Genomic DNA, 8,173 nt, shown 5'->3' with positions numbered 1-8,173 from the left:
TAACTTCTTGTTCCTGCTACTACAGCTCCTCTCTACAGTAAATAAACTTGTTATCACAGTGTAGCTACTTCCTCCTCCCATAGCAAAATATATACACACACACACACAAGACATTTAAGTAAAACTTAAAAAACTATGTCCTACAAACAATCAACCACTTCTCCTAAAAATGTGTTGTAATTGATTGATTAACATGCCAGCAAGTTGTTTTTGATGGTGAAACCGGTCCTGTCCTGTCCATTCAGTGTATGTATACGCTGAAAGGCCTCTCCAAGACAAAGAGATGGTGAATGAGACAAGGCAGCCTTTCTTGTTTTTCTTTTATATTGACGGTATATTGTCCGGTTGAAATATTATCGATTATTTAGGCTAAAAACAACCTGAGGATTGATTATAAACATCGTTTGACATGTTTCTACGAACTTTACGGATACTATTTGGAATTTTCATTTGCCTGTTGTGACAGCATTTGAGCCATTGGATTACTGAACAAAACGCGGCAACAAAATTAAGGTTTTTGGATATAAAGAGTGACTTTATCATACAAAACAAACATTTATTGTGTAACTGGGAGTCTTGTGAGTGCAACCATACGAAGATCATCAAAGGTAAGTGATTAATGTTATTGCTATTTCTGACTTTCGTGACTAATCTACTTGAGTGGTAACTGTATGTAATGTTTTGTGTGCTGAGCGCTGTCCTCAGATAATCGCATGGTTTGCTTTCGCCGTAAAGCTTTTTTGAAATATGACACTGCGGCTGGATTAACAACAAGTTAAGCTTTATTTTGATGTATTACACTTGTGATTTCATTAAAGTTAAATATTTATAGTAATTTATTTTGAATTTGGCGCTCTGCAATTTCACCGGATGTTGGCCAGGTGGGACGCTACCTGGGTCCCACACCCCCTGGAGAGGTGATATTAAAGTCAGTCAATCCAGAAAATGTCAAGAACATTTCTTCAAGTACTGTCGCAAAACCATCAGGCTCTCATGAAGACCGCCACAGGAAAGGAAGACCCAGAGTTACCTCTGCTGCAGAGGATATGTTCATTAGAGTTAACTACACCTCAGATTGTAGCCCAAATAAATGCTTCTCAGAGTTCAAGTAACAGACACATCTCAACATCAACTGTCCAAAGGGGACTGTGTGAATCAGGCCTTCATGGTCAAGTTGATGCAAAGAAACCACTACTAAAGGACACCAATAAGAAGAAGAGACTTGCATGGGCCAAGAAACACAAGCAATGGACATTAGACCAGTGGAAATCTGTCCTTTGGTCTGATGAGTCTAAATTTGAGATGTTTTGTTCCAACCACTGTGTCTTCATGAGACACAGAGTAGGTGAATGGATGATCTCCATATGTGTGGTTCCCACCGTGAAGCATGGAGGAGGAGGTGTGATGATGTGTGGGTGCTTTGCTAGTGACATTGTCAATGATTTATTTAGAACTCAAGGCACACTTAACCAGCATGACTATGAAATGTGTTATTTCATAGTTTCAATGTCTTCACTATTATTCAACAATGTAGGAAATTGTAAGAAGTGCTGCATCAGACGACCTGGACTCCATAATCACCCGACCTGAACCCAATTGAGATGATTTGGGTTCAGTTGGACTGCAGGGTGAAGGAAAAGCAGCCAACAAGCGCTCAGCATATGTGTGAACTCCTTCAAGACTGTTGGAAATGCTTTCCAGTTGAAGCTGGTTGAGAGAATGCCAAGAGTGTGCAAAGCTGTCATCAAGTCAAAGATTTGTGTAACACTTTTTTGGTTACTACATGATTCCATATGTGTTATTTCATAGTTTCAATGTCTTCACTATTATTCAACAATGTAGGAAATTGTAAGAAAAATCCTTGAATGAGTAGGTGTGTCCAAACTTTTGACTGGTACTTTTGACTGGTACTGTATGCAATTGGACAATTACCCGCTTGTCAACTTTCCTCTTTGTCCTCCCCTGAGTCAGTGTCCTCTCCTGGATTCTGAGGCATTAGTATGGTTGATGTGACTGACATCTCTTCTTTCTGTGTCTCCTCTCTTTCTTCTTCACTCTGAAGTGGTTTTCCACTCTGATCGTTTTCATTTGGACCATTTGTATTTGCTGGAGGGGGATAGGTGAGTTTAGGGTGAGTTAGCAGGATTCAGACACACAAACAGCTAGTATGAGTAAATGCATGTAACAATGAGGAAATGCATATTCAAATGGACGTCTACCTGCGGCAGACAGTGACATTCCGTCTTCATTTTTTGAGAAGGTCTGCATCTCTTTAGATATCATTTTACTTTTGCAGTGGGGCAGATAACCTTCAGATGGGAGACAGTAAAATAACATACTGAAAGCTGTTCATCAAAAGCCACCAATGTAACCCTCCTCTCTGTTCATCAGGAGGTGGTTGTGTTAAATGGTTCAACAGATTATGATGTCATCATCATCATAACTTACCTCTCAGCAGGTAACATATCACTGCTGCTATAATCACTGCTGCTGCTGCTATTATTATACCAGTGATTGAACCTGGACTCAATCCATCTGAAACTGAAGGAGAAAATACAGAGTATCAGTTTTATTGTTTAATGTGATCCTGTGACTTACAGTGAGGGGAAACAGTAAAAGTAAACTTTGTACTGTCGTGTCTTTGACTATGCCAGATTAATTGCTATGACATGCTATTCTATAAAATAATTTCTCCGTAATGAATATTACCTGATTGAACTAATCATGTAAATATGAATTAACTAGAGAGGGACACCACGAAAGAATATTTATAGAGCTGTTATCTTTCGAATAAACTCTTAAAGATTTAGTAATATTTTACTAAATAGCAGTCACATTAATCGTCATTTTATTCAGTCTCATCTGAAAGTTGTAAGTCCTTGATTATCTGCAAGAATCCTGGCTAACAAGTTGAATCAGCAATACAAAATTGGGTTTAATTATTTATTTACTAAATACCTAACTAATCACACAGAAACACACATACACAATTAAATCATAACTTGATCACAAATTACGTCATACAGAAAAACGTCCCTAGCGGGCGGAATAGATATGACAGCTTGTTACACAAAGGAAAGGGGGGGGCTGAGTCCTAGTGAAAGAGCGGGAGACTTGAACATAGGCGAGCTGTGCTATCGTAAATACAGTATCTTATGCATTCTAAATTACCGCCCATTTGAAGAGGAAAATGCAATACATATTTACTCTGAGCTGCGCTTCAGTAGGTTGGTGGTAGATGGCCCGTGTCGCCAACCCGAGTCCTCTGTCCTTTGAAGAATGTCTCTGGTAGTCACGGGAGACGTTGTGTGTATTAGACGGGATACTTGGACTGTCCTTCCGAACCTGCGTTTAGCTGTTGCTAACTCAAAGGCTAGGAGATATCACTTCTGTAGTGAATACGAGTTCAAAGTTCATACCATTCACACTCAAAGTCCATGCTGATGTTGGCTTCATCTATAGTGATTATCTGAACCATTCTGACACTGGATCGTCATCCTAGCGTACCCGGAACAGAAAGTTATATTCTTGGAAAATGGCTTTTATAGTGGAGGGAGAGGGGTGTGTCTGAAAAGTCTATTAACCCATGCCTCTTCACAGGGGCGGACCACTGTGAGCAGAGGAAAACTTATGAAAGCACAGATCTCTCATTTGGAAGCTAAAATTACATTTCACCTCTTCACAAATAATGTCATATTCAAACATTTGAATTAAACAACAATTCCATGTGAATCCGATATCTCTGACATTTAGACTTTCCACAGTAGAGTTTATGTCATTCTATCATTGATGAGAATGTGTCAGAGGGCAACCGAACTGACATAATATACCTTAAGTACCACCGCATATGTTCAGTTGGTCGGATCACCAGAATATAGTTCATTTCCCCCAACTTCTGATGTTACCAGAACCTCTATGTTAACCCATGGGTTTCCTTATGTCACATCAGTTATAGTAGGGAGAGAGAAAAAGGGGGAAAGAGGTATTTATGACTGTCATAAACCTACCCCCAACCCAACGTCATGACAGTCCCCCCATGTTGGGTTCAATCTTGCGATTAACCTGCATGTTGCAAACCAACATACAAATGACCGTGGGTTGTCCTGGTTGTGGACCATCGTTGTGGTCCCCATCTGGTGGTCGACCCGGGTAGGGTTTCTGCGAATGAAGAAGTCTACTCCATGGCTGGACAGCAGATGTCCAGTTGGTGATCGTTGTTGCAGTCCCCCCTCTGGTGTGGTCGACCCGGGTAGGGTGTCTGCAAATGAAGAAGTCTGCTCCATGGCTGGACAGCAGATGTCCAGTTGGTGATCGCTGTTGCAGTCCCCCCTCTGGTGTGGTCGACCCGGGTAGGGTGTCTGCAAATGAAGAAGTCTGCTCCATGGCTGGGCAGCGGGGGTCCGGATTGGGATCGCTGTTGCAGTCCCGTCGTCTGGTCGTCCAGACTGGAAGATCTGGGCAGTAACTTAGGCAGATGTTAACAACGCACACACACTCATGAAATATATCATTACATTTCCTCCCAAATGAGCGGCGTTGTGGCACTAACTGATGGTTGTATGGGGAAGTTGTTTATGGCTATCACTTTCTACATGCCGAAGAAAATGAAACAAAATAAATGAAAGCATAAACAAAACAAAATATAGTTATTGGCAAAATAACTTGGCAAAATGACCCTGTCATGGCATTGTCTAATGTCATATCTAGGGCTCTTCTAATTTGCGGGGTGTTGGTTAAGGTACTATCCTAAGTTGATAACTATGTGATACGTCTACAGCTGTAAGGCACTAGTTTTGGGCAGTCTACAGGGATGACCTATGGACTTCTGAGAAGAAAACTGGTGAGTGCTGTAGCTGTAGAGTTAAAGGCCTCAAAATAAATGTTAAACTTTACTAAGGCTGGTATTTTGCTCTGACCCTTAAGTGATCCTAGCATAAATCCTAATTGGATGTTCCGTTGTACATGTGCGTTTATGCTTATGCAAGCACACATGCCAAGGGAAGGAAACCAAGTATTCTGGCAGATTACAACTTGTTCAGAATGAGTCTGACGTAGTCAGGTAATTTTCAGGTCAATGCCTGGAGGTCAGTCAGAATTGGTGTCGAGGGAGTCTGTAGTGGTTTTACTACCAGTCACTGTCTTCCACTATTGTAGTGGAGGTAGGTATGAAGAAGTCTACTTCATAGCTATGTTATCCACGGAGGAGCTAACCTCATGACGGAAGTACTGTAAGTATTAGACCAGTCGTACGTGGTGTGATCGTGGTTCCTGACTTCTAATAACTTTTTCTCCTGTACGGAGGATTCTATTTATTAGTGGCGTGTGTAACCATTGGAAGAGTGCAATGGAGATTCCCTTCCCCGTGCTGCACTCTGAGTGACTCCTATGTTGCTATTATCAATAGCAATTTAACTTGTGAGGTTACTAATCCTCCTACTGAGTGTTGCTGGACTGACTGTGGTATTGGTACTGGTACTCAAGGGGTCCAGTTGTCCTACCGATTTATTCTGAAATGTTATCCTACAGGAATACATGATTAGAGCATTTTACTAGTTGTCTTGTAGTGACTACTACACAAGGCAAGGAATGATTATTGTTGCCATTTGTTTTGGAGGTGGACAAGTCCACTGGACTTCCTTTACGACCAGTGTGGTACACCTCAGTACTATCTTAGATGTGTTCTAAGAGGCCCCTAGACAGGGATTATGTCTGCTCCTCACTGTTCTCAAAGGGGAGTTTACAACTAGATTTGATTTATGCTCTGGCGGCCTCGTACGGTGTTGTCCGTAGTCTCGACCCCCCCACCGGCCTCGATAAGGCTCATCATGGGTCTGGGCTACTATTCCCCCCCTTTGCGTCTCGGGACCCCCCCACCAGCATGTGGTGTTGGTATCCGAGGCGCAAACGAAAGGTTCGGACCCTATGTACGAGTTGTCAGTGGCCGCGTTATTATGAGAATGGCTGCAACCTTTCAACCAAATCTCCTGGTGTTTGTGCTTCAACACCCTCAGTGGCTGTCGAGGTCTGTCAGTCACCACCGCATGTGGCAACCGCTTCAGTACCTGCGAACTGAGACGAGGATATCGGTCTGTGATATCGCAAAGTGTTTCACCAGTGGGAATCATCGGGTCAGTTGCTGGACTGACGCCATTAGTGTCATTGTAAGGGTTGACAGTCCCCAACAAAGCGGAAGGTGTATCATCGGAAAAAGAGTATACTCTGCGCATCAATGTTTTTCTTGCTGAGACGGCCGCAGTGCTTGCGGAAATGTCTGAAGGGCAAGAGGAGTTCATCTCAACTACCGTATTGCACGACTGCACGGAGGAGGGAAGTTGCTTATTAACAGAGACAGCTGGCTCGAAATCCTGAAAAGAATGGTCAATCAGGTTGGCTGATGGAATGTGTTGAGATATCGTAATATCTCCTTGGATCTGATTCTGCCCCAATAGGTTTTTAAACGTCTTTTTCCCAAGGGGTGCTTTTGACAGATACCCCTCGTGAATGACTGCGTTGCAGCTAGCGTTAGGGAAAGACAGTGTGGTCGGTGGAGAAGGCACTGTGGCCTGTGACCATACCTGGTTGGTTTTCCAATCCATCAATGGGAGTAACCGATCCATCAAGTCTGCTCCAAGTAGCAGGGGTACAGTTTCGAGGCTAGTAACATACACAGGGTGGACGAGCGATAAGTCCTTGAAGTGTAGTTTCAGCATGACTCTCAATGTGAGAGGCGAGGTAGTCTGAGTGACCCCTCGAAGTGTAGTGTCGCATCGTTCCACTTTTAACCAACGTTTAGTTGGCTTCAAAGCCCTTTTTAGATCATCAAACAATGTTTGAGAGATGAGTGATATTGTCGCACCCGAATCAATTAGCGCATGACAAGTTAAGCAGTCCTCCAGGACTGTTTCCAGGTATGGTCGTTTCGATTCGTGTTTAGTGGACATGTTCCCCACAAAGTGGAGTGGTCTTTCGCAACAACGTGATGTGTCAATTCTGTTCAAGGTGGAAGCAGATTGACTTTTACGATTTTGAGTGGGCTTGGCTTTAACGAAGCATTTGACCTTTTTCTTCGCAACCTTTGTATCAGGGTTTATAGACGAAGCCCGTGGGCTTGTTTCTTGGTCAATCGGGCCCTGGATAGGGTCTCGAGTGAAAGCAGGAGGGATTTGAATTTTAACGTCCTTGCTATGGGTGTTAATTCCTGCGGACCTGGAGTCCGGTAATTCCCTGTCTAGTCCTTGTGACTTATCTTTTACCCTTTTCTCAAATGTTTCTCGCTTTAGTTCTTCACCTAGTTGAACTTCTGGAGAACATTGGTCTACGTTTTGATCATCCTTCAACCCTTTGTTACCCTTGTGCTCTGACACTTTGTGTGGGTTGGGTGCAGGAACGTAGTGAACAGGTCGATTGTAGCGGTAGTCGTTTTGATGGCGACGTGCTTTACGGTTATTTCGACCGCGGAGGTTATTGGAATCATGGTTTCGTGGTAGAAACTGTTGTTGTGCGTCATCTCTTAACGCTCCAATACCTGATAATGCACCCTCTGACTGGAGTGAGTGCTCCTGGTCAAACTTCAAAACCGAGTGGTCAGGGCTCTTGGCGTTGCGAGCTTTTGATGCCTCAAAAGCTGTGCTTGCAAGCTCTCTGAGTTGTAAGATAGGCAAGCCAATGTGGGCTGCAGTGCCCAAGTAGGTAATGAAGGTGGGATACATGTTCGACAGGAACATTTGTTTAAATGGTAACAGGTCTTCCATTCCTTGTTCAGTGAGTAGGCCAAAGTAAGCTGAACGAAGCCTATGGTAGTAAGCTTGTGGGTGTTCATTCCGAGCTTGTTTGACCGTGTTAGCCAGTGAGCTATCGTGTTTGCGAGTTGCAGAACCACTGAATTCTAATTTCAAAGCTGTGGCAAGTTTAGCGTAGTCATTTAGCACGTGTTGCTGTTGTAGGCGAATGAACCTTGTCACGTGTCTATTCGACGTTCGCTTCAACAGGTAAACCCTGTCAGAACCCGTAGCGTTCGGGTAGCCATCCAACGCGTCCTCTATGTCAGCTAGGAACGTCTCAGTATCGTTTGGCTGACCTGGAACGGGGTCAAAGGTGGGGAAATACTTGACGAGTTTGTCAAGGTATTCCGCGTCAAGCGGGCGGAGAGGGTGGGCTTTATCCTGTGGGGAAA

General features: G+C 43.4%; 1 long non-coding RNA gene across 1 annotated transcript; it reads right to left on the bottom strand.

Moving 5' to 3' along the window:
* Positions 1-1,817: 1,817 nt before the first annotated feature.
* LOC120050948 lies at positions 1,818-3,260 on the bottom strand. Its single transcript, XR_005477214.1, has 4 exons — positions 3,208-3,260; positions 2,449-2,541; positions 2,220-2,309; positions 1,818-2,106 (listed from the first exon to the last, which is right to left on the bottom strand). It is a non-coding gene; the product is annotated as an uncharacterized LOC120050948 (long non-coding RNA).
* Positions 3,261-8,173: the final 4,913 nt, after the last annotated feature.

Source organism: Salvelinus namaycush, chromosome 7 (assembly GCF_016432855.1).
Source record: "Salvelinus namaycush isolate Seneca chromosome 7, SaNama_1.0, whole genome shotgun sequence".
NCBI lineage: Eukaryota > Metazoa > Chordata > Actinopteri > Salmoniformes > Salmonidae > Salvelinus > Salvelinus namaycush.
Note: the sequence above shows the minus strand (reverse complement) of the source record. Positions and strands in the feature narration are given on the sequence as shown.